Below are 27,733 nucleotides of genomic sequence, written 5' to 3'. Positions count from 1 at the left end.
AACCAACAGTTATGTCACGTCAGTCTATGTGGTTTATCAACTCAGAATGTTTTCAATCTGGATCTGATCTGTGGAGCTGTGTGGTATCATCGAGGTTCATTCTCAGCCTGAATCTCACCTGTTCAGGTATGTTTTGCTGACTTTAACAAAATGAATATTTCCTTCCTGTTTCCAGGCTGATGTTCTCCTCACTCTATCCTCTGTTCAGTCTCTGAACTCTGGTTCTTGGTGATCAGGTTCTGCTTCATCCTCTTCTTCTGTCTCTGTTCTCAGTGGAACCAAACTCCAGATAAAGGTCATGACCTCTCCTCATTCTGCTCGTTTAGACTTGATGAAGAGGCTGATTTAAATATGTTTCCATGGTCACTGCAGTGTTTCCCCTCGGTTGACAATTTACTTGTGGTGGTGGGCCGGGCGGTGTAGGAGGACGTTGCGGTGTTTGATAAGTGCATTCACAATAATCTAGTCAAACTGGTTTCTGAACCATGTATTTATTCTAGATACATCTTAAGCCTTCTTTAACATAAACAGAACCCAAAAGAAAAACGAAAAAAAAAAATTAAGGAAAAATAGCCATTTAAAGCTACTTGCAAAGCGAGTTGCAAAGCTGACAGTTTGTGTCAGAGCAGTGTATTTTTCTTGGTTTAGTAAAAAAGATCTCCAATGCCTTTCGGTACGGAAAGGATTGGGGGTCAGGTCCATTTATGCTGATGCACATGCATTCAGCAAGATGCTCCCCTTGCAGCCTGTTCCTCAGTTCAGTTTTGATCTAAAAGAGAAAAAAACCTTGCATAACCATTATGCAAAAGAGCACAAGAAAATTAACTGAAATTATTCACATTGTGCTCTTATGCATTATGGTTTAAATCACTTACTAGAGCTGGGCGATATGACCTAAAATCAATATCATGATAATATTGAGCAGTTCACCTCGATAACGATAAATGGACGATAATTATCTACTGTGGGGGGGCATTTAATCACAGCTTTTTATTGTACTGGATTAAACTTATGACAGTTTACTGTGGGCTCAGGTGGTGCAAACATTATATTATTTTATTTTTTATTATATGGGGTCAATTTTCTTGAAATGCTATTACATTTATCAAGATTAGGGTACAAAACATTTCTATGTGTCCTAACTTTCACAGCAACAGATGTCCAAATCCGACAGAACTCTGCTGGTGATGTAAATGTCTTCTCTGTGGGCTTTACGGAAAATCCGATGACTGAAGACTATGGGAAATTATTAATGTTACGTGGTTCCAGATGTTTCCAGTGTGATGTGGTGTTATGAGCAGCTGAGAATGGAACACAACTGGACGTGAATTTCAAATGAACTTATTTGTTTACAATCTCCTTCTCAGTTTCCTGTCCACACAGCATCGCTTCAGGAAATATTTACATCCACGCAACATAAGTACTCAAAACGATGTAGTTCACCTGCCAGGCCTTCAGATGGCGCTGTCAGTCTGACACAGAGGCTCCAAAATGGAGAACACACGGAGGAGGACTCGGAGCTGTACATGCAGTGTGATATAAACAAACACAACACCAGAACATATGGCCTGATCAATAAAACAGCATGAGGAGCTTCTGCAGGAAAAATCAGCCAATCAAGCTGATTATAAGTTCTACTGTCCGGGACGGTCGACCAGCATTAATCTGCAGTCCTGCAGGCTGTTAGCCTGTAGCCACTAGCGGCTAAACCAGCATGTCTCCATGCTGTGTCCAGAGATCATGTCTGCTGGTTCGGATGTTCAGAGGGTCGAACGGCGTCTGTCTGCTCTGCTGACAGCTTCTTCGAGAGCAGATTGTCTTGAGCTTCTTACTGCTGGTTACTGTGATTTTAAACAGGAGTCGGTGGAGTCGCGTAGTGCAGCGTCTTAAAGGGACATGAACACAGCCCACCTCCACAGCCAAAGCAAACTTTTTTTTTTAAATACAGAATTTACCGGTAACTGGTTGCCACGGCCCCAATTCAAGTCGTCACTGAGTTCGCCGGACCCAAGCCAAGTCGGCCCCCGATCACCTCGGCCCCGACGGCCCGAGGGGCCGTGGCAACTACCCCGTGTATTGGCAGAATACACGGGGGTGCGCGAGCGTGTTGGTGCATGCGGCCTGACACCCAGTGTGAGAGACAGACCACGCAATTTTTTTTTAAAATTCATCTTCTTGGGCGGGTGTCAATCTACTTGGGCAAGTAATGTTTATGTAGGGGAAACTCTGGTCACTGGATAGAAACTCTGAGTAGAGGCAGGAGCTGTGAGTGAAGAGAATATTGATCACAGATTTAGTGATCTGGATCAATCAGGTCACAGTGTTTATTGGTCCATAGCTGTGAGAGGAATTACTTTGTTTATCGGTGCATTGCTACCTACATATATATATATGCTACCTACATATACATATATATATATATATATATATATATATATATATATATATATATATATATATATACTTTCTTCTTGTGATCGATACAGCATGGTTATTAAAGGTCTAATACAGGATTTTCTCGAAAACACGAAGCCAAACGTCTGTTACTTACTTTTTGAACAACGCGCATGCGCCAGACCATCCGCCCGGGTCTCCTGCTTCTCCCAGGAAACGCGGAAGCGTGCGAGCGTGATCTCCTCTTCTCGGGACGTGCACCGCTCTGTTTACAGTTTCTGAGATTGGCCTCGCTCATACATAAAGCATGTTTTCCGAAACAGTTAGTTTCATTATGTCAGACTCGCCATCGGTAAGTACGAGCTCAGAAGCTCACCGGCTACATAAACACTTTGAATACGCATGCGCAAAAGAGAGAAGCTTATTGAGCGCAAGCACGTGGAACCGCCTTACAAAACCAGCTCGTCAGAATGATTGACAAACGGACCCACCAATTATTTAGGTGATCCACCTGGAAATCAAAATCCTGTATTATACCTTTAATGTATCAGTTTATTTGACAATTTTTCACTCCTGGGGGTCCGGGGACCCCAATTTGAGAACTGCAGCTGTAAACACACTGTTACTCTGCAAACCTTTATTTGTAGTTGTACCCAAAAAAAAAAAAAAAAACTCATGACAATGAAGAATTTCTCAGTCTTTGTCAGCTGTTTGTGGAGTTTTGCTCTGCGTTTGCTCACATCCTGTGCATCTCCTGGGGGCTGAGCCCCCCTGAGCTCAGAACCTAGTGACGCCTCTGGTTAGATTACTTGTGACTAAAATTAGTAACGAGGTTTATTTTAATGCAGCTCCTCCCATCACTGCTCTTTATATCTCTATGGTAGTGCCATGGTTTGTGCTGTATCATTTAGACAGCTCATATGTCTGGAATATTCCATCTGATTTACAATTTTTTTATGTACAGTAAAGGATTACAGTTACACTTCTTTTGTATCCTATTAACGTAACTGTGTCACATGTACTGCGTTCCTCCCCAACCCTGGTGTTCAGACTCGGTGCGGCTGCTGAATGGATCCAGTGGTTGTTCAGGCAGACTGCAGGTGAAGACTAACCTGTCTGACCAGACCTGGTCCTCAGTGTGTGAAGCAGACCTGGACCTGCAGGATGCACAGGTGGTGTGTCGGGAGCTGGGCTGCGGGGTTCCTTCAGTCCTGCAGGGGGCGCTCCATGGAGACGTGCAGACTCCCAGGTGGAGCCCAGAGTTCCAGTGTGGAGGCCATGAGTCTGCTCTGCTGGACTGTAGAAGATCAGGCTCAGCTAGAAGCAGCTGCTCACCTGGTAAAGCTGCTGGACTCACCTGCTCAGGTAGAAGAGGAGCTGCAGCTTCCACTGCTCTTCTCTTCACACTCACTCCATTCTCTCTCTCTGCTCTCTCTGCTCTGGGTTCAGGGGTCGATGAGTTCAGGTTGGTGGGAGGAGCCAGTCGCTGTGCAGGAAGTCTGGAGCTGAAAGTTCTTTTTGAACAGAGACCTATGATGGATGATGACTTCACCCTGAAGACAGCAGCTCTCATCTGTGAACGTCTGAACTGTGGCTCTGCTGTTTCTGTACAAGCAACTGCTGTGTCAGATCAATCTATATGGAGAATCGACTCAGACTGTGTTCAGTCTGGATCTGATCTGTGGAACTGTGTGGTATCATGGAGATCCTCTCACACCCTGAAACTCACCTGCTCAGGTATGTTTTGCTGACTTTAACAAAATGAATATTTCCTTCCTGGTTTAACAGCAGATTAAAGGGCAACTCCAGTTTTTTGACACCTGGACCTTATTTATAGGTGTGTGCATGCTCATATACTCAGACAGACATGGTGCAGCTCGGACCCCTTCAGAAGTGATTTAGAGCCAACCGATTTAGCGTGGGCCATGACAAGGGAGCTTCAACGCGGGACATAATCTCTGCAAAATCGCTCATTTCGGCTATATTTTTTTCATCCATCGCCAGTGTTATAAAGTCAGCTCATCGACTGTCTTCAGCTGGGTTGCGTGATGTTTGTCTGACTGAGTATGTGAAAATGCACACACTTATAAATAAGGTCCAGGTGTCAAAAAACCGGAGTTGCCCTTTAATTTCCTGCTGCTTCTCTGCTCCTTCAGTTTATTACTCAAGCCATAGATCAGCTGATTGGTCTCCAACAAAATCTTGTTGTAAGACCAAAATCTCAAATCCACCAAGATTTGAGGAGAAAAATACCACAACTGTTGGAGTTGAACTGAGTTTCTACTTTGTCCTCTGAGGTTCTACTGTTTGCTCTGAGTTTCTATCGTTTTGTCACGAGTTTCGACTCTTTCCTTTGTGTTTTGACTGTTTCCATCGAGCTTGTACTGTGTCTTTGAGGGTATATTGCTTCTTGTATATATGTTCATCCTTCGAAGTCGAAGATGACCATGACATCTGTTATGAGGTGGCGCTGCTAACGATGTGTCCGGAGGTAGCTGATGAGGCCGATCCGGGCAAGGACGCCTCGCCCACAGGTCGGACAGTAGTGGGTAGGCACTGTGCTGTTGGTACTCGTGCAGGGGTTAAAGTAAAAAAAAAATGATTTGACTGAAAATTTTCGAACATTTTTTTTTTAAGTGAAACTTTGTGCTTTCTTCTCAATTTAGATTTGAACAATGTCCTTTATAACAAACAGCATCAATATTATGGTACAGCCAAATCTACACCACGGTTAAATTTCTCTTAAGATTCATAAATTTGAATCTTTTGTTTTGACTGATTTGCTGTCTTTTTTTTAAACAGGGATTTAAGAGCATCTCTTTATAAAGATAAAACTGTCCAGAAAGGATTATTGAATTGCTCTGATATTTATACCCTCAAATGGAGACTGAATGGACTCAAATATTTGTGACAACCTCTATGTCAGTGGCTGCATACTGGTTGACTCTCTGTCGGGCACATCTGTACTTAAATTCCTCCTCATCTCTCTCTAAGGCACACACAACGGCTGGTGGATGCCCCGTGCACGCCACTCATGTGGGTTCAGTAGCACAGCTTTTTGTCATAGTTTAACACACAACCACATCCATGCACACACTGATAACTGACAATCTGTGAAGTTTTTCACATTTAGTAAATAAAAAGTGTTTAGCCCTGCATCCTCGCCTCTTTGCCGGTCTTTGTTGCAGACTTGGAGCTCCTGGTTGTAAAACACACAGCTTCACTAAAAGGTAAGGCTGGGCTCTGTACAGGTAGGTAAAACAATCTCTCTGGTCTCTTATATGCTTTAAGAGCAGCAGAAACCAGTATTAATGAAATCATAGATATGAATCAATATAATTAGACTGGGAAATATTAAAAAAGACTGGCTTGAGTTTGAAACAGTTTAATACAAAAATAAAATCTTTATTGACAATGATATTATGCAATAAAATCATTCAGGAACTGACAAGAATTTGTAGTGAAAATAAAACTGCATGAAACTGAAGAGGAGAAAGCACAACAGAAAGTGTAAAGCTGGCCTCCACACAGCTCCCGAATGAGGAGGAGACTTTGACAGGGTTTCCTCATCCTTCATCCCACCAGCATCTTTGTCCACCTGCCACAGTAAAAACAAAAACTGAAATTATGAAAGAAAACACCACTGAACAAGCCCTAAAATAGCATATTAATATAATATATAATCAGGAAGCAGTCTTGGGTGTTTTACTTGTCATCAATAGGATAACGCCTGTTAAAGCTGGAACAGAGCAGAACCTTCCTGCAGTCAGCATCAAACAAAACATTTTTTCCAATTCAGGAAGACCTTAAATTTCACTGTGGTTCACTTCAAGTCCCAATTTCTCATTTACTGTGTCATAATTCATTCATTTTAACTTAATTTTGTAAAGAAAAAAAACACAATCAATGAGTCTGCCTTTTTTATTTCACTGTGAATTCAGACAAAACATTAGTGAATTTATTCTATTTTATTTGGATGTTTCAGACTTCCAAATACATCTAAAATTTCTCAAGCAGGTTTCAGTCACCTTGCTCTTGTAAGTTAACATTGCCTGTTACTGGTGATTCTGTCAACATAGAATCATTTGAAACAGTGACTTCTATATCTTTTTCTGTAATGAGCATAAGGCTGTGGCTGCACAGCTACAGCAAGTAATAGCAGTGTGTATCAGTTACCTGTTCTTCTGCCATTGTTCCCACGAAGAAATGACTTCCAGCAGTTTGGTGAACAGAGGGTGAAAAGTTTGCCGCTCCGTCCTCTACAGTCGTCGCTGTCGCTGTTCTAAAAATAGAATCTTCGTCCATGCCGTCGCCGCGGCTGTGCAATATTTCTCCAGCTCGTATCTTAAAGCACTGAAGCCCACTGGCTGAGGGCACAGTAACATTCTCCAACCTGAGCATCACCTAGGCAAGCCCTCTGAGCCCCCTGACATGATGGAGTCCGAGTTTTAACTTGAGCGGGCCTGAAAACAGACAGCCTCCATGCGTTGGTTCCCAGACCCCGAGGAGACGCTCTGACTCCCGCGGTGTCCTCCCCCGGCTGGAGCTAGCTAGCCTGAAGAAGTAGCTCCTGATGTCCCGTGTGCTTTTAACGCTGCATTGTTCTTGTAGATTGTGTAAATCAGGTCATGTCTTCAAAACCGCAATGATGTATTCCTTACAGCGGAGAAACTCTTCTTCGGCTGTAAATTCAAGGCAATGTGAATATGTACATGTACTTCCCGCATCACCTACAAAATAAAAGTCCCCATGTACTCCTGCTATCAGGATAGATTTATTGTGACGAGGTGCGACAACAACAAAGCCTGTAACCTTGCGCATATGACATTTTAGACCAAATGAATGAAACAACTTCATTGAAAAAGCACGCAAGCCAGAAAAAGAGGCACCCAGTCAATATGCGCTCATGATACGTATTTTTTTTTCTCTTAATTTTTTCAACTGACGGAATTCCGTCGTGGCAACGGAACTCTTTAAGCCCTGTACTCCTGTCTTTGGCTTTGTGTGCTGCTCTCTTCTGCTCGGCTTGGAGGGTCCTGCGCTCCTCTGCAGCATTGGCTCCTTTGCTGATAAGTTGGCGCTAGCTGGGTTTGTGGGGTGCAAGTGATTCCCAGGATTCAGTGCTGATGTTGAAGTCTTTTAGCGAGACCTTGAGACTGTCCTTGTACCGTTTTCTCTGCCCCCCAACTGTGCGTTTACCCTGACAGAGTTCTCCATAGAGGAGCTGCTTCGGAATGCGGTTGTCTGGCATTCGGGTAATGTGGCCAGCCCACCTGAGTTGGGCCTTGCACATGATGGTGGTGATGCTGGGGAGGTTTGCCTGCTTCAGGACTTCCGTGTTGGGAGTTTGTCCTGCCAGCCGATGTGGAGGAGGTTTCTGAGGCATCTGAGGTGAAAGCGATCAAGCTGTTTTTAATGTTGCCTGTACGCAGTCCAGGTTTCCGAGCCGTAGAGTAGGGTGGTGAGGATGACTGCTCGGTAGACTTTCAGTTTGGTCTCAAGGCTGATTCCCCTCCTCTACCAGACTTTCTCCCTCAGTCTCCCAAAAGCAGTGCTTGCCTTGGAGATTCTGTTGTTAATCTCAGCATCAATGGTGGCTGTGCGAGAGAGGGTGCTGCCGAGGTAGGTGAAGGCTTCAACCGCCTGGAGAGTCTGTCCATTCACCGAAATCTGTGGTTCATGGTATTGGTTGCCTGGAGCTGGCTGAAACATCACCTCAGTTTTCTTGGTGCTGATGGTAAAGCCAAAGTTGCTGCAGAAAAGCTGTCCATCTCGGCTTGCATTTCATGCTCGTCACTGGCATTAAGGGCACAGTCGTCAGCAAAGAGGAATTCTCTGAGAGCAGTCTCCTTCATTTTCGTGACGGCCTGCAGTCTCCTCAGGTTGAACAGCTTCCCGTCAGACCTGTACCTGACGTTGATGCCAGGCTTGTAGTCTCTGAAGGCGTCAGTCAACATTGCCGAGAACACCATGCTAAACAGTGTCGGGGCCAAAACACAACCCTGTTTGACACTGTTGGTCACCGGGAAGGCATTGGATGGTTCACCATCATCCAGAACACGGGCCGTCATGCCATCATGGAGTTGGTGGACCATGGCTATGAAGGTGCTTGTGCAGCCAAATTTTTCCATAATCCTCCAGAGTCCGTCTCGACTGACTGTGCCGAAAGCCTTGGTCAAGTCAATGAAGGTCGTGTAGAGGTCCTGGTGCTGTTCCATGCATTTCTCCTGGAGTTGGCAGGCAGCAAACATCATGTCGGTGGTGCCTCGACCTGCGCGGAAGCCGCATTGACTTTCGGGGAGGAGGCCTTGCTCCGGGTGATCCAGCAAGTGGTTGAGGAGGACGCGGGAGAGGATCTTGCCTGCTCCAGAGAGGAGGGATATTCCTCGGTGGTTGTCACAGGACTGGTGATTTCCTTTGCGCTTGTAGATGTGAACGATTGTGGTGTCCCTGAATTCTTGTGGGAGTTGCCCCTGGTTCCACATGGTCTGAAACAGGCTTGTCAGTTGGTTACGGATGGCTTCGCCACCTGTCTTGTACACCTCAGCGGGGATGGCATCGGGGCCAGGAGCTTTTCCACTGGTCAGCTGGTTGATGGCTTTACTGACCTCTTCAGTCGAGGGAGGGGCAACAAGCTTATGATTAATCGCCAGTTGTGGGAGGCGTGCGATTGCTTCATCGTTGATCGCTGCGGGACGGTTTAGCACACTATTAAAGTGGTCTGCCCACCTCTCGAGGATCTGCTTCTTATCTGTGAGCAGAGTTGCGCCATCTGTGCTGAGTAGGGGGGATGATCCGGAAGACTGTGGTCCGTAGACAGCTTTCAGTGCATCGTAGAACCTCTTGATGTCATGTCTGTCAGTGTAGCCTTGAATTTCATTGGCCTTGGCGCTGAGCCAGGAGTCCTGCATGGAACACAACTTGGACTGAACTTTGCTGCGCATGTTGATTAAGGCGAACTTTTTTTGCCACACAGGAGGGGTCATTCTGATGGGCTCGGAGCAAGTATTATTTTTCTTCCAGCATGGTGCGGATCTCGCCATCATTCTCGTCGAACCAGTCCTGATGGTGTCTGGTGGCGTGACTGAGCACTTCCAGAGCAGCAGAGTGGACTGCATCCCTGAAGGCTGCCCACTTCTCCTCAACGCTGTTGTGGTCAGCCTGGAGGACCTCAAGTTTGCTGTCCAGGGTCAGTTGAAGTTTGTGAGCTATCTGGGGACATTTCAGTTTGGTTGTGTTTAGTTTCTTGGGTGCTTTTTGTCCCTGTGGCCTTCTCCTTGGCTGGATGAAGAAGTTCAGTTTGGAGATGATGAGGCGGTGGTCTGTCCAGCAGTCGGCACCACACATGGCTTTGGTCAGTCGCACGTCTTGCCTATCCTTAGCCCTAGTAATGACATAATCAATGAGATGCCAGTGCCGAGAGCGTGGGTGCATCCATGATGTGTTGTTGTGGGTTGGTAGGCGGAACATGGTGTTGGTGATGGCCAGGTCATGTGCAGCACACATTGTGAGGAGGAGGAGTCCGTTGCTGTTACATTTGCCTATTCCATGTTTCCCAATGACGTTGTGCCAGGCTTGGTGGTCGGTGCCAACACGTGCGTTGAAATCGCCAAGAACAATGAGCTTCTCTGACTGAGGAACAGAAGAGACTGGGGAGGCAAGCTCTTCGTAGAACCTGTCTTTGATTTCATCCTGGTTTGTCATGGTTGGAGCGTAGACACTGATCAGGGTAGCATTGGTCTTGTGTCCCAGTGGTAGCTGCATTTTCATCAGCCGGTCATTAAGGCCCTCCGGGATGCTTACGAGGTTTGGGACATGAGTTGTTTTTATGGTAAAACCTACACCAGCCTCTCTGCGCTCCTCACTACCACGCCCACTCCAGAAGAATGTGTCGCCGCCGCCAGTCTCTGTCAGCTGGCCTTTATCTGCGAAGCATGTCTCGCTGAGAGCTGCAATGTCGACTTTATACCGAGCCAGTTCTCTAGCCACGAGCGCAGTTCTTCTCTCGGGTCTGTCAGCTCTGATGTTGTCGAGCAGAGTTCTTACATTCCATGACGCTAAGATGAGTACCTTTGTTTTCTTTTTGCTTGGGTTTCGATCACTAGAAAGGGATCCCCGTCAGCCGCGGTATGCTGACCAGGGTGAGGTGAGGCAGGCTATTTTTGGGGCACCTTTTCTAGCCCCGTTCTCAGTCTATGGAGGCGAGCAGAGCGATCCTAAAAAGGGCTGCTCGGTCACTCAGGAGGCTGCCGGACTCCACTGCTGCCTTAGTCCAGTGAAGAACGACCACATGTCCTGAGCCGCCTGTGTGCAGGTTCGCGGCTACAGCTTCCAGTGTATCCTCACCTGCTACTTCGCCATTTCCCTATCGCCACAGGACTTGGGGGTTGCATGATGGTGATGTCATGACTTGCGCGTGACTTGGATTAAAGTGAGGGAGACTTGCGCAGGATCAGCCTCACTCTCTCGTCCTGATGTGCCGGGTCCAGTGGCAAGACAGGGTCGAGACGGCTGGGGACAGACCAGGATGCGGGAGTTGCCGGAGGGTGACAAGTATGCCATACAACCGCCTTCGGGGCTCCACTCCGGATTTACTGTAGGGTTTACTCCCTTAGCCTTTGACTTTCCAAAGACATCCACAAGGCAGTGGAGCTATTTGACCCATAGCTGGGGGTTGGTTCATACGGCACCAGGGCGTGTCCACAAGCCGGTGGGCCTGCATGCCCCATGTCTGGGGGCCAACCTCCTCCGAGTCCTTGTAGCTCGGCCTGAGTCCGTGAGGTGCTCAGTTACCATGTCTCGGTACGAGGAACCGCTAACATTGGGCTTGCAGATGGAGAGGCTGTATACTGGCAGAGGGAGACTTACACACTCGGCTCCCCTTTTCGCATACAAGCTAGCCAGTGGTGTTAGCTGAAAGTGAGAAGTGACAAGCACGACCACAGCAGCTCCCACACAAGATGTGTCACACTGCCAATTGAGACACCGTTTCTTGTTTCTTGTAAGGTTTGACTGATTCCTCTGAGTTCCTATTGTTTCCTCTGGGCTTCTGTTGTTTTGTATGAGGTTCTAATGTTTCCTGAGGTTCTATTGACTTCTCTAAGCTTCCACTATTTCTTTTGAGGTTCTACTGTTTCCCTGGTTGATGTTCTGTTATGTGTTCAGCAGGGTTTGGAGGGTTACGTTAAAAATGTAGTCCGGTACAGTTACAAGTTACCTGTCAAAAAATGCAGTCGATAACTTCCTCTAACTACTGAAACAGTGAAGACAAAGTTATGTAGCAGAGTAGTTTACATTAGTTTTAGACCAGTAAACAGAAATAAAGACAAGGACAAACACAGTGTGTCATCCACTCAGTGTTCTGACAACTCTCACTCTCCACAAACACTAAATACTCTGAGTAATGTGATTACCTGCTGAGCTCTGTGCTCAGCCTCAGTTGCTCCCAGCATTCGGTTGTTGCTGTGGTCAGTGTGGACAAGCGTCCAGGAAGCAGTCCCTGAAGGAGGAGCTGTGCTCCATACAGGTGAACTGTACAGGAGCTGGATCAGCTGGAAGCAGCTGCTCTTCATACATTCACTGCTGGGCTGCTTTGGTTTCCTCCCCCTGGTGGCCACGAGGAGGAACAGTCAGTTCAAATGCAGTCCGGACCAAGAGTCCACTCTTCAGTGTTGCAAAAGTTTTTTTTTTTTTAGTACTTTTAACAATCAAGCACCACATCCTAGTCAAACAGTGTGTACATTGTACAACAACACCCCACCAAAACAACAACCAGCACATTTTCAACATGTACACAGATGTAACCAGGTTAACCCATGGTTTAGACCATGAAATATTATTGAATAAATCATATAGGTATGGCATAAGAGGAGTTGCTCATCAATGGGTCACAAGTTTTTTAAAAGACAGAAAACAGTCTATTCAAATAAACAACATAAAATCTAAATATAGTAATGTAACTTGTGGAGTTCCTCAAGGATCGGTTCTTGGACCAATACTTTTTCTGCTCTATGTGAATGATATCGCAACTGTTTTTGTAGGTGAGGACCCACAGTGACTAACGCTGGTGGATTGGTGACACTCGCCTCTGGGTGTCGGTCAGGACACACAAACCACGACAGGGCTTCTGGAGTAACTTCTTTATTGTCAGAAGAAGCGAAGTATTGCAGGCAGACATTTCTTCTTAGTTAACAGAGCCAGTGGGAGTGGGGATATCTACCCATGCACAGTACTGTGTTGTGTTGTGGTCCTACAACAAGAAATTAATCATCATTAAGCTGATGAACAGAAGGACATATACACTGAGATGAATAGCTAACTACAAACATAAATCAGTCTTTAACAGGAGTGAAACAACACACTGATTACAGTGAACAGCATACACATATTGAATTACTCTAGCCAACAGTGACACCTACTGGACATTAATCAGAAACCCACAAACTCTACAATTAAGTATCAAATAAGAAGTATTTACAGAAACCCATCTTGATTTAGACGAATGAAAGCAATAAGACATTCTTCAGGTGAATTGGACACACGTGCACTGAACATAAACCCCACTACATGATGAAATGACATACAATCACTCTTAACAAGCTAGCGTTTAACATGGCTAGTAGCATCTGAACACAGGCTGAAATCACACCACAAAACTCCAACATGCAATGAACATTCCACAATCACAGGGTCATGATCTCAAAGTGAACATGCTGGGATGCTACTTACATTTACTCAGGAACGCACAACTTCTGTATTAGGTTTCATTTTCCTCCCATACTCAAGCAGCATTCAAAGCTAACAGAACGATCCAGGACCAGGAAATAGTAATAACATTGCTCACCAGTAGGTGGCAGACCAAACCCAAAGTGTACTCAAGCAGAATCTACTGTAATCCCACAGTCTAATAATGCAACAACAATCAATAATGAAACAGCAAACATAACATGCATTCCATCCCCACACCCACAGTCCAAGCCTTTCTAACAGTTTTCAATTCATTAAAATGTATCTTGTTTGCGGATGACGCAACTTTATTTTACACTGGTGAAAATGTAAATGAAGTATTACGCATTGTAGAGAATGAGTTTGAGAATACTATGAGATGGTTCAATGCTAACAAACTCTTTAAACATTAGTAAGACAAAATATATGAGTTTTAGTTGCAAGAGCAAAGATGTCGACACAAAATTGTAGAGGGTACTGCAATCGAAAGGACAAACAAAATCAAGTTCCTCGGTGTTTTGATTGATGAACATCTAACATGGAAATCTCATATAGAACATGTTAAAACAAAGGTTTGACAAACCATTGCTGTGTTGCATAAGGTCAAAGAATCACTTAATAAGAATGCTTTGTTTCTATTGTATAACTCATTGATTGTTCCATATCTGACCTATTGTGTTGAAATATGGGGAAGTGCCTGTAAAACTTATATTGAATCACTTTTTCTAACACAGAAATGAGCCATTTGTGTGGTAAATGGAAGTGGATACAGGGACCACACAAATCCAATATTTAAACAATTGAAATCTTTAAAACTTAATGACTTGGTGGAACTCAACCTCCTTAAAACTATGTATAAAGCTCAACAAAAAATATTACCAGATAACTTCTGTAGCCGAATGGGTCTCTTAGTTAATCAATTCAATGCACTTTAATGTTCCTAAAGGCAACACAAGTCAGTGGACTGAGGGAACGAGGGACAACAGGATAGAAAATACATTAATCTTTATTTTGACATTTCTATCATTTAAAACACATAATTATAAAACACTTTCTCATTCATTCATCCAGTCACAACCAACATAGAAAGAGTACTGTGCATGTACCTGGGACCCACAAAGTCTCTGGGCTCAATGCCCTTTTTCCTTTTGTGATAGGGCTATAGTCTCCCCAATTTGTACATTACCGGTCCTTGCATAACAAACAGTTCCGCACCCTGGCAGTCCGTGAAGGAGCGGCATACAAAGAGGTGGAGTGGAGCGGAGCTTTAAAGCGTGTTGGAAAGGAGAGCAGCTGCAGATCGGGCGGAAGAGGAGACCCGCCACTGGGAGCCTATGGTATACAAATTAATATAAATAAATGTAGAATGGCAAGGATTTAATAAGCTACTTAAATACAATACGCACCAACGTTGCTGGAGTTATACGTACAGACTCGAGGTGTGCGTCACAGCAGCAGCTCAATGCTCGCGTCACATTTAGAACTGAATAAAAAGCTAGGTTTTAGACTAAATTTTATAAAGTTATTAAGGAAGCGCGGAGACATGACTCACCAAAGGCACAGGATCACTGACAGACGCCCGTCAGAGAAAAGGAGGTCCCCTCGCACCAACCCACAATGAGGGCGCATTACACCTAGCGCATTGGAATTTTATGAATGGGAGCGGAGTACTACTCACCAGGGAAGCGCAATAACTCGGGCGACAAGAGGGACAGCACTCAGCTCAATGCTGACAAGCCCAACAGCGTAGTAAAGTTGTGAACCAAGAGGATTGACGCCCTGCTTTGAGCAGGCTTCTGTGTGAATGCCAGAGGCGAGGGGAGAGCGCAGCAGGTGTAGCGAGTTGCTCTAATCAAAGGTTGGGCTGTGTGTGATTGGTGGCCGACAGGTGTGCGCGTACCACCACACTTGCAAAACAGATTTAAAAAGAGAGAAAGTCGATATGAATTACGAGGAACCGAAATCTTTCCATTATCAGAGTCAAGAACCAAACCAAAAGAACGATGCATCACAATCCAAGGAATCAGTTTATGGAACAATCTTTACTGTAAAATTAAAATGTCTCAGACCATTTATAGTTTCAAGAAATGTTTAAAAGAACAATTACTAAAAAGATATGATGCTACTGTATAATAAGAAATTATAATATTTTGATTTTGTAAATATCTTCTTGTGAAATGGTTATGCTTATAATCAACTCTTGATGTAAACTATTGTTTTGTCAATTATTTTGTGTTGGTAGGGGCAGACACGATAAGTTTTACTTCTTTCTGCTCCTTTTCATTTTTTTTTTCAAACAATGAAATAAACAAATGAATGAATGAATGAATGAATGAATGGTAGTGTCATGGTTTGTGCTGTAGCATCTGTTACAGCTCATATGTCTGGAATATTCAATCTGATTTTAAAGTGTAATCCTCATCAGTGATCCATGTTTTTATCAGATATACCTGTAGTGAGATTACAAATGTTTTATGTACAGTCCAGGATTACAGTTACACTTATTTTGTATCCTATTTATGTAACTCTGCCACATGTCCTGCGTTCCTCCCCAACCCTGTTGTTCAGACGGGGTGCGGCTGCTGAATGGATCCAGTCGCTGTTCAGGCAGACTGCAGGTGAAGACTAACCCGTCTGACCAGACCTGGTCCTCAGTGTGTGAAGCAGACCTGGACCTGCAGGATGCACAGGTGGTGTGTCGGGAGCTGGGCTGCGGGGCTCCTTCAGTCCTGCAGGGGGCGCTCCATGGAGACGTGCAGACTCCTTGGTGGAGCCCAGAGTTCCAGTGTGGAGGCCATGAGTCTGCTCTGCTGGACTGTAGAAGCTCAGGCTCAGCTAGAAGCAGCTGCTCACCTGGTAAAGCTGCTGGACTCACCTGCTCAGGTAGAAGAGGAGCTGCAGCTTCCACTGCTCTTCTCTTCACTCTCACTCAATCCTCTCACTTTTCTCTTTGTTCAGGGTTTCCTGAAATCAGGTTGGTGGGAGAAAACAGTCGCTGTGCAGGTTCTCTGCAGATCAGAATTTCTGGAGTTTGGAGACCAACATGTATTGATGAGTGGTCTTTGGAGAAAGCAGCTGTTTTTTGTTCACATCTTCACTGCGGCTCTGCCGTGTCTGCAGATGAGACACGTTCAGTCAACTCCACACTGACAGTGATGATGTGGGACAACTGCTTTCAGTCTGGATCTGATTTCATGAACTGTTCATATTTCTATGAACATGACTCCAGCAATAATCTCTCCTGCTCAGGTAAGTTTATCAGTGGTGTGTTCCTCAATCGGCACAGTCAGAGTTAAAGTTCTGTGAATGACCTGTGTCTGTGTGTGTATGTGTGTGTGTGTGTGTGTGTGTGTGTGTGTGTGTGTTCCAGACCTGCTGCTCCATCCAGTCCTCTCCGTGTCCTCCTCCTCCTCCATCCTCGGGGTCTCTGAGGCCCAGCAGCAGGGGCTCCAGGTGGTCTGGGGCTCCACCTTCACCATCAGCTGCTCCATCCAGCCACAGTACCCAGGAGGCTCCTTCCAGCTCACCTTCACCTCCTCCAACACCTCCGACAACTCCACCCAGCCGGCCGTCAATCACTCTGCACACTTCCTGTTTCCTGCCGCAGAGCCCGCCCACCGGGGAAACTACAGCTGTGTTTATCACCTCCATGTTTTTGGACACAGCTTCTGGTCAGAGAGCCGCCTGCTGTCTCTGTCTGTGTCCGGTAAGAAGAAGCTGACTCCTCCTTCACTCCACCCTTCCAGAGAACATGTGTGGGTTTTCCCCCCTTTAGAGGTCCAGCAGGCAGGTCCCACTGGGAGGAGGCCCCGAGGGGGTCCAGGACTCTCTGCTTTGGTCTGGGAGAGACTTGGAGTCCAGCCAGCAGAGCTGGAGGAAGATGGAAGGGACAGACATGTCTGGAGGGGTTTGGTCTCTGTAGCGCCACCCAGACCTGATCCAGACCAAGAGGGAGCCCAGATGGAGGACTCTGATGGTCTCACTCCCAGCAGTCCTCAGACAGATGCTGATTGTTCTCTGTGTGTTCAGATCCAACAGCTGTGGTGGTCAGATGGGTGGTGGTGCCGCTGTCTCTGCTGCTGGTGCAGGGGGCGCTGTGGCTGTACTGTAAGGTACTGTTCTCCTCTGCTGATGCTCTGGAGCTCTGGGTGGAGCCAGACTCTCCTCACTCCTGTGTGTCGTCATGTCTCTGCAGGCCAGCAGGGGGCAGACCGGCAGACCGGGCGGACGCTGAGCGGAGTGCAGTGGAGGGATGAAGTCGGTCCTCTGAACCTTCCTGCTGTGAAGACCAGATGGTTTTTATGAGCTTCTTACAGCAGTGATGAATCTCATCATGTTCCCACAGACAGTGGAACAAGGTTCCTTTCCTTTTGTGGACCCTGGTGAAAAAAGAGCCTTGTTTTGCCGTATACTGGACCGCGGTGGATGTCCTTTTTAATCTCCTTTTTACCTTTTTTATTCCTTTTTCATTGATGTTTTTCATCTTATATTATCATCTGCTCCGCTCAGGCTGACTATGTTTAACTGAGGAGATACTTTTGTGACTGTAATCCAACTTATTAGCTTGTTCTGCACCAAGGTGAGGCAGGATGTGGTTTGCAGCAGGTGTTGAACCGTATGGAACCGGACCAGTTTGTATTTCATCCTGAGTGGTTCCATCTGGGCCTGAAGAACTCGTGTGGATCTCACTGCCTGCATGTTTTGTTTTTCTCCTCTCGTCTTTCACTTTTTTTTTTTTTTTTTTTTGTTGAGAACTGAGGCTGTGGTTGGTTTGCTTGGTAACAGAACAGCATCAGAGGACATGTCCATGGGACCGGAGCGTATAAGTAGACCCTGTTTTCCAGTGGGTGGCGCTCTCGCTTTCCCTTTCCCTTCTTCCCTTTCTGAATCATCAGAGAAAAGATGGAACCCTGACCTGAAATCTGGAGAGAGGTGACCTCTGAGGTTGATGTCAGCCAGTTACCAAATTTAGACAAAAAACAAATTTTTATGATTGGCAAAATCTAAGAGCTGCTCACCTAAATTGACCATATTAATATTAACCATGCCTGAAATGTGAGAGATGTAAGAAGCAACACAAAATCAGTTCTCTTTGATTTCTTCATTTTTTGGGATTTTACTTTTTTTTAGAAATTTTTTATGGTAACCTGTAATCCTTTGAGTGAATAAAAATCTGGTGAAAATTTAAAATCTCTTCTGGAGTGAAGTTATTTCTCTGAGCGAGACCAAAGAAAGTTCTTGGAATCCGGTTTGAGAGATGTTCCTTGGCCCCTGAGAGGGAAGCCTCCAGGAGAACCTGCACTACTGCACATCACGCAGCTGCCAGACGCTGTGCCAGTAGCACACACACACACACACACACACACACACACACACACACACACACACACACACACACACACACACACACACACACACACACACACATTTTTGGATTTGTTTCTACAAGCTGGGAGCGCTCAAAACTTCAAGCAGTGCTTTGTGAAATAATCTGGTTTCTGTGTGCAAAGTCAAATAATGTGAGCGTCCAAAACCAACAATGAAAAAAAATCTTCAATTTGATAGAATTCTGACCTCAACCTTATCATTCTGCGCATAGATCTTTGTTCCAGAACCACTTGTGAGCGTTTTGTGTGTCTGCAGGCAGAGTGAAACTTTGGTAAAAAAAAGTTTTCATCCTGTTTTTAAGTCTCTCTGACTGAAAGACAGTGGACTCTGTCTCCATCTTGTGGCAGAAATGTGTCACTGCAACTATTGACCCTGATCAGATTTCTTTCTTCTCTTTTGAAGGAATGATGAACTGAAACATTTCAGTCCACATTTCCAGATGGATTTATTCACTTCAGTCAACGTTTTCAGTGGCAAAGTTATTCTTCACCTTTCAAATCTAACTTTTGTTCGAATGTAAGAAAAATATGTAAAATAGTAAACAATCTGATGAATAACAAAAGTAATCTGTACCACCACTTTGACATCTTGGTCAATCGAAGCGGAAATAAAGCAAAAACAAATTTAGAAGTTCATCAATGAAGACAAAAACATCCTGATGGTCAAAATGTTCTGATAGTTTCTTTTCTTTCCTCCGGAGCAGCAGGTGGAAGAGGAAGAGGAGTGGAGACAGGAGACGGTTCAGAGACTCTTTTCACTCTCTAACACAAATACATAGATTATTCATAGTGAGGTCGATTGTGCTGAAATGCTCATGAAAAGTCTTTAAAAAAAACGACGAGGTCCTTTTTACACATTGCGTGAAACAAACACACAAACAAACAATGACATAGAGTAATCATGTCGCTGTCCATGGTGCTGAAGTCAACTTTATACAGTTGCTACATTGCATGAAAGACACACACACACACACACACACACACACACACACACACACACACACACACACACACACACACACACACACACACATGCAGAATAGAAGCAAACCAAATACCCAGAGCAGCCTGGTTCCCAAAATTAGGACATTGGCATCCTGACTGATAATAAACCAGTGTCATCTCTATTACTGTGTTTATCGGAGTGCTGACAGTATTTATGCAAGTGACTGTGAAATCATGAAATGAATGTTCACCAACCATTGAGGACTTAACTCAATAAAAATGAAATAAATAATAAATATTTTTCAAAGTAACAAAATGAGAAAAACATCAAATATATTTGCAATATCTTTTTCTCTCTGAAACAGTTCCAAAATATAGACCCAGCAGTCCACCCCTACTGGATAAATGGACTGCTCCGTGTGACATCAGACAGGTGAAACATGGCCGCTGTGGCCCCGCCCCCGCCCTGAGGAGCAGACCGGAAGCAGGACGTGTGTGAGGTGAGTTGATCCAGTTTCACCAGAAGATGAAACATGGAGTGTGTGAATGAGACAGGGAGTAGTGGTGTAGTCACTGCATGCCCCGGATGTTTGGTTAAATGAAGTGGTGACCTTTGACCTGTGGATGTTATCAGGTGGAGCAGCTCCTTCCAGCTCCACCCACGTTCACGGGGAAACCAGCTGTCTGCACCAACTCACAATATCACAGCTGGACTTCAGACTAATTGAAGGTTTTATTCTGAACTCGTCCCAGTTTGGCTTCAGACTGCTGTCGTTTGTGATTTTAAACTGGTTTCAGATCAGTTTTATTGTCGCACAAGCTTGGTTTTGTCTTTTGGCAGCGCTCCAGACTGACCCAGGATCAGTTTAGTCCCCCAGCCTGCTGCTAATTAATCAGACTGATGCCGTCCAGGTGGGAAAACAGAGTCCATCAAGAGAAACTGGTGTCTTTAAAAACATGTGTGGAGACGGTCTCAGCAGAACCAGAAGCCCTTTAGAGGATTCAATCCGAAGAAAAGTAGCTCTTCGGTCACATTTGAGCATTTGGGACAAGTTAGGAGTCTGGTGGTTTGTCCTCTCTGGTATCGCTGCATGTGGCCCAGGAACATCGTTTGGCCGTTGTTTTGTGTTAAAAGACTGAAATATCCCTGAAAACAACAGAAGAGTGTCAAGTAGTGGGGTACTGCAGGGTGGGGGGGCAATTCTTACAACATGAGGGTTTTAGAAATGAAGACTCGTTCAGTTGTTCAGCTGTAATGATAACTGCTGCTGGTCGAGGACTTTAGACAATCTTCATCTCTCTGTGATGAATCCATGGAGGAAGAAATGAAAAGTCAAGGTTTTGTGTCCTGGAGACGTTCACTGTGTTGACAGCAGCAGGATATGACTTTACACACATACTGACATGTAAAGGGACTGAAAAACATCACAAAATGAAAGAATGGTGGAAGCACAGAATATAGCAATACACATTAGGTTTAATATACTTTATACATACACAAACACAATGAATATCAGATGGAAAAATAAGTATACAGCATTTATTGTTTTGATGGTATAATGGAACTGTCATGTTTTAAATGCGTTGGTGTTTCTGGTGAATGTTGCACTGAAGCTTGATTTAAACAGATATCACAAATTAAATTGACATTGCGACGTCTGCCAAAAGAAAAAATGGCGATTTGATGTTTTCCTCCAGTGGTTCAGCCCCAGACGAGTTCCAGGCTTGGTTTGCTCCCGCTGTCGGACAGTCTGACGACAGTGACGACAGTCTGACTCCCTGTGTCTCCAGGACTCCTCCTGGCTGGTCTGCTGGCGTTGTGGATGTGGGGCCTGCCTCCCACAAGAGCCTGAATGAAGACGAGGCGGTGGAGGAAGCCGCTTCCCAGAGAGCCAGTCCACAGGTGAGTTCAGGTCAGCTGCAGCCTGAGGCCTGATGAAGCAGTGAGGCGGCGTGGCGTCTTCCTCCGTCTCTGACGGGACGGTGAGAGTTCCTGTTCAGACTGCAGTGTGGACTGCAGCTCCTCGCCCTGACAGCACTGTGTGGCTGAGCAGTGGTGACCACCGTCATGGACGCCTGCTGGTCTCATCACGCTGGACATTAGAACCACAGCGCTGGGAGAAAGTTTGGGCTCCCCGGAGAATTTCTCTGATTTCATGGATCAGTCCTGAGGAGTTTGGATCAGCAGCTTCATGTTGGTCAGTCAGAAGGACGCAGGAAGGTCTCAGTGGTGGAATGAGGTTTATTGGATTCACAGAAAATCTGCATCAAAACAAAACTGGACAGGTGTAAAGATCTGGGCTCCCATCAGCCTTCAGCCGAGCCTCCTTCATCAGCAGTAACAGCCTCCAGACGCTTCCTGACGGGGACGGCCGCTCCACAGCGGTGTAGAGCTTCCTCTTCATGAACGCCTGCAGAGATCTGGAGCAGCGTTTTGGCTCGTCGTCCAGCACAGGTTTCCAGAGACCACTACATGCTGTTTACCCTGCCCGAGAAAGCCCTGGCTTTTTATTGATTGATTCATTAGAGACTGGATCCCCACTAGTTGCCACCAGGGTGACGAGGAGTCTTCCTGGGCTCCATAACTGCTTCAAACAATCATAAATGTAATAATATGAACATGGGTCAGGTACAGTGGTGGGGCAAGGGTCCTTGGGGGCTCCAAGCAAGACATTCATCGGGCCCCCACCCCATCCATGCACACCGAAAAAAAAGCTTTTTTGCACACACTTTGCACCTGGCGGGGCCCCCTAAAAGCCACGACAACCTGGCTGCAGACCTCCACTCTCAGGACCGGAAGTTGATACGAAGCATTAAAAAATGGAAAAGAAAACACCGGAAGCACGTATTTCTCATTGTGTGGAGACGGAAAGGTGAGTAAATATCAAGCGACACCTTTTCGTTACACAAAAACAAAAGTTGCCTTTATTCAGTAGAACGTGACGTTGCACACTGTACACTGCCCCGTGAACTTATAGTTAAAAGAAGAGAGTTTCCACTTTACCGTGATTTGTAGCATAATGGTAGTTAGGCTAACGGTGGCTAGCGCTAGTCACGGTAATTGTATTAGCCTCTGGAAGCACACTGTGTGTATTATTTATATTTGTCTATGAGATTATCTTTACGTCAGAAGGCTTTCACTGCCGTTTGCAAACAGCACTTGGATAGAAATGATTCTGTCCGGGGCATATTAATAACATGTCGAAGTTGTCTTGTGTTCGTGGTAGTGCTCACTAAATCATGCGGTCTTCCTGCTAGAAAGCCAAGAAACCTGAGTCACCATATATTTTTATTAAATTTTGTTTTACTGATCACGACATAATTTGTCTTACAGATGCATATTTCAGTTATCAGAGTGGACTCAGAAACCGAACGCTGCAGGACCTGCTGCAAGCAGTTTCACTCTCATGTGGCTGGACGAGCAGAGCCACCTTGCAGAAGTGAAATGAGGTGTGTTTTTTTTTCTGTTTATATCATGTTGTTCATGTGACATCGAGAGCACGAGAGCCCTCCCCATCCGGACGGCGCTGCACTGCGCTGCTGGTGTGCATTGAGTTTAGGAGCAAGACCTGGCACTCCGCTACGCCTCCGGTGGAAAATGGGGGTGACTCCACCCAACCGACCCCGCCCTCCCAATGTCCACCAACCTTTCTGAACACCTTTACACACCGGCAGCGTCACACTGAGTCCATTTCTAAAGGAGACGTGTGAATGTCTGCAGGTGTGTGTGTGTCATGAAGTCTCCACCCCGCCCGCTCCTGCGGGAGCAGAGAGGAAAACAAACGCCCCTGAAACACCAGTTCACTCTGAGAAGGAGGGAATCAGTTTATTGATTAATGATAAAGAGAATCAGGAACTATTGATTATATTACAACAGCAATACTCCTGATTTGACCTTCTTAAAGTGTTTTTCTTGTTTTAATCCTCTCAGACTAAAGACAGTCGACTCTGTTTCCATATTGTGGCAGAATTATTTCACTGTGAAGACAAAATGTTGTTTTTTTTTTAAATCTTCATATTTCATGCTGTCAGCAGATATTTTGACAAGTTTGGGTTTTTTTCCCACAAATGTCCTCCATTTATTTCCTTTTTGAAATGTTTCCACTTGCTTCACGATTGAATGTGTTCCTGCTCCCAGGCTTAATAATACAGAAATAACCATTTTAGTTTTATTTATGGAGGTGGTGATCATGCTGAGACAGATTTGGGGATTTCTCTTGTTTTTATGCACTATGAAAATATCTGAATTACTTTTCCTTCAATGTTATTATGTTTATTGTTCTCAGTTAAGCGATTTTGAACCCAAAAGAAAGATTCCACAGCCGGCAGAGCAGTGATCATGGAAAGTAACTGATCCATTAAAGTGATTTTTCTGCTCCACGACTCATTGATGATGACTTGAATCCATTCAGAGGCCTGAGGTGAGGTCGATCTCTACACAGTTATCAGTTTGAATCCAAATGAAAACCAAGCATGAAACGCTTGTGAAAAAGTGTTTGACAGTGTTTACTTGTTGTACTTGGCAATAATTCCTGATAAAAATAACTGGCTGTCACTAAATATTTCTGTGCTTTTTAACTCCAGTCACTGAACCACTTTCTCTCTGATTTTCACCTCAAAGAGATGAATTCTGAGGATCTCGACACTGATCGGACTGTGAATCCAACTGGAACTAGTTTAAAGTCCGGCCTTTAACTGGCCCGAAATCAACGCTGAAACTGGCCTGAAGCCAAGAGCAGCACAGAAATACCATGAATTTTACCTCCCAATGTTAAATGAGTTATTCTCCATTTTTCATGGTCTTGTTCAATTTTTCCTAATAATGATGAGAAATTTTCTTCAGATAGTTTTTACATTTCTCTGTAAATTAAATTTTAAAGAATAAATCCAAACTTAGCGGAGTTTCAGTTTAAAACAGTCTGATTTATGTTGGAGGTTTATCAAACTATGGAGGACCGAAACTGCCACAATAATCAATCCAGAAATATAAAAATGGGTCAATATATACATTTATGTGCTGATAAGTGATACAAAATGAATTTTTTTTCATGACAAAGCCTATAAAATGTGACTGAAAACATATTTATTTTGTCATTTTCACCTCAGTCCATTTATTTATTTGGTGATTTTCTTTTAAAATATATTTCTTCCCTCATTAATTTTGATTAATTTTGACATTTATAATTTTCACCTGGTTATAAGTGTCTGTGTTTTATTTTCAACGGACATTTTATTTATTTATTGACACTTTATTTACTGTCAGATTTATATATTCATTTTTTCTCCAATCTTGGATTTTGTTGAACTTTTATATGTTTGTTGGAGTTTTAACTCTGGATATTTGTCCAGGTTGAGAAACTTTTTTTCACCATTTTGAGCAAGAAGTGATTTCCTGAGAAACAGACTTGTATGATCAGATCAGATAGGAGGCTGCTGTCACGTCAGGAGGTGGTTGTGTTTCCATGACAGAATCAGAGATCTCCTCTCAGATTAAAGCAGTCTGATTTGTCTCTGTATCATCTGCAGGCTGAAAACTGATGTTTACAACACCTCATCATGTTTGTATTTCTTCATTCTTCATGTTCTCAAACAGGATTTCAATCAGTAAATTCCAGTCAGGCTGGATCAATCAGTAGAACCTTTACACAGCTGGAAGATCCAAAAGCTCCCAGCTTCATGCAGGAACACTGGCAGACTGATACATCGGCCGGCCGATATTTGAGTTTCTTTTTTTTTTTTTACGTGTATTGGTATGGGCCGATACACGCATGGATTCGTGGTTTTGTTTGATTTACAGACTTTACAGATTTACAGACAGGCATCCCAGGGCAGCTCTGTGTTGCCAGAAGACCCTGAAGCACTCATGCAGGGTTAAAAGTATGTTGCTAAAGTTCAACAAAGCTGTTTTATATTTTTACTGTTCAATAAATCTTAATTTTAAGCTTGAGACCTGTAATATTTGTCATTATTGTCATTTTTGATGTAAATTGAGGGAACAAAAGCAGGATTGGGCCCAGATATTGGCTCAAGAAAATCGGCAGTTCATAATCGGCCATCGGCAAAGTGTGATGGGAAAAACTCGTTATCGGTCTCTCCCGACACTACAGGATGGATTCACTCCTGATCTCTGATGATCAACGTCAGCAAAGGCCCGACAGATGGATGTGTGAAAAAGACATGATGCCTGATGGTCCTGGGGAGTGAGGAGTGATCAGAGTGATTGATCCTGTGGAGTGAGGAGTGATCAGAGTGATTGATCCTGTGGAGTGAGGTGTGATCAGAGAGACTATTGATATTTTTAAAGGGAGGTTGAACACACACCTTTTTTATCAGGCTTTTAGCTGACCCTTCACATTCCTCTTATTTTCATCATTATTTATGTAATTTTAATGTTTTATTTCATACTTTTACTCTTTAATCTTGTCTTATTTTACATCAACTTTGTGTCTCTCACCCTTTTAAATTTTTAGTTGTTTAACTCCAGTGTTTCCTGAGGGGGGGTCCTTCACTCTGGGAGTTGGATCTGGTCCACTATGGAGTTGCTGTACGCTGGTCCTCCGGTCCCGGCTGGCCTGGGGGGCTCCACACCTTGGTGTGGGGTTCCCGTAGTCTGGTGGGATTAGGGGTCGGGTGTCGGAGCCCCAGCAGTCCTGACCTTTGACGTCTCCCGGTGTGGGCGGCCCCAGTGGTGGAGTTTCCCATGATGCTCAGTGCCATGGCTCCCATCCATCCATCCATCCATTTTCTACCGCTTATCCGGGGCCGGGTCGCGGGGGCAGCAGTCTCAGCAGGGATGCCCAGACTTCCTGTCCCCAGACACTTCCTCCAGCTCCTCTGGGAGGATCCCAAGGTGTTCCCAGGCCAGCCGAGAGACATAGTCTCTCCAGCGTGTCCTGGGTCTTCCCCGGGGTCTCCTCCCAGTGGGATATGCCCGGAACACCTCCCTAGGGAGGCGTCCAGGAGGCATCCTAAACAGATGTCCGAGCCACCTCAGCTGGTTCCTCTCGATGTGGAGGAGTAGCGGCTCTACTCCGAGCTCCTCCCTGGTGACTGAGCTCCTCACCCTATCTCTAAGGGAGCGCCCAGCCACCCTACGGAGGAAGCTCATTTTGGCCGCTTGTATCCGGGATCTTGTCCTTTCGGTCATGACCCAAAGCTCATGACCATAGGTGAGGGTGGGAACGTAGATTGACCGGTAAATCGAGAGCTTCGCCTTTCGGCTCAGCTCCTTCTTCACCACGACGGACCGATACAACGACCGCATCACTGCAGCCGCTGCACCGATCCGCCTGTCAATCTCACGCTCCATCCGTCCCCCACTCGTGAACAAGACCCCAAGATACTTGAACTCCTCCACTTGGGCTAGGGTCTCTCCACCAACCTGGAGGGGGCAAGCCACCTTCCTCCGGTCGAGGACCATGGCCTCGGATTTGGAGGTGCTAATCCTCATCCCTGCCGCTTCACACTCGGCTGCGAACCGCCCCAGTGCATGCTGTAGGTCCGGGTTCGATGAAGCCAACAGGACAACATCATCTGCAAAAAGCAGAGATGAAATCCTGTGGTTCCCGAACCGGACCCCCTCCGGCCCCTGGCTGCACCTAGAAATTCTGTCCATGAAGATTATGAACAGAACCGGTGACAAAGGGCAGCCCTGCCCGAGTCCAACATGCACCGGGAACAGGTCCGACTTACTGCCGACAATGCGGACCAGACTCCTACTCCGGTCATACAAAGACCGGACGGCCCTTAACAAGGGGCCCCGGACTCCGTATTCCCGGAGCACCCCCCACAAGACACCACGAGGGACACGGTCGAATGCCTTCTCCAAATCCACAAAACACATGTGGACTGGTTGGGCAAACTCCCATGAACCCTCGAGCCCCCTATGGAGGGTATAGAGCTGGTCCACTGTTCCACGGCCAGGACGAAAACCGCATTGTTCCTCCTGGATCCGAGGTTCGACTATCGGTCGGATCCTCCTCTCCAGTACCCTGGAATAGACTTTCCCGGGGAGGCTGAGGAGTGTAATCCCCCTATAGTTGGAGCACACCCTCCGGTCCCCCTTTTTAAACAGGGGGACCACCACCCCGATCTGCCAATCCAGAGGCACCGTCCCCGACAGCCACGCGATGTTGCAGAGACGTGTCAACCAAGACAGTCCCTGCACATCCAGAGACTTAAGGTACTCAGGCCGAATCTCGTCCACCCCCGGTGCCTTGCCACCGAGGAGCTTGCCAACCACCTCAGTGACTTCAGCTTGGGTGATGGACGAGTCCACCTCT

The 27,733-nt window shown here is 45.5% G+C and overlaps 1 protein-coding gene and 1 long non-coding RNA gene across 2 annotated transcripts in view; both read left to right on the top strand.

Moving 5' to 3' along the window:
- The window catches only part of LOC115383905 (scavenger receptor cysteine-rich type 1 protein M130-like), a gene marked incomplete at its 5' end in the record, with an annotated part of 310,771 nt that overhangs the window by 269,967 nt on the left and 13,071 nt on the right, over nucleotides 1-27,733 (top strand). The gene's annotated exons all lie outside the window — the stretch shown is intronic.
- Nucleotides 16,792-17,381, top strand: LOC115383748 (uncharacterized). The gene is made up of 3 exons (XR_003930741.1): nucleotides 16,792-16,825; nucleotides 17,149-17,231; nucleotides 17,315-17,381. It is a non-coding gene; the product is annotated as an uncharacterized LOC115383748 (long non-coding RNA).

The sequence above is a fragment of the Salarias fasciatus genome, assembly GCF_902148845.1.
Source record: "Salarias fasciatus chromosome 23 unlocalized genomic scaffold, fSalaFa1.1 super_scaffold_20, whole genome shotgun sequence".
Classification (NCBI taxonomy): Eukaryota; Metazoa; Chordata; class Actinopteri; order Blenniiformes; family Blenniidae; genus Salarias; species Salarias fasciatus.
Note: the sequence above shows the minus strand (reverse complement) of the source record. Positions and strands in the feature narration are given on the sequence as shown.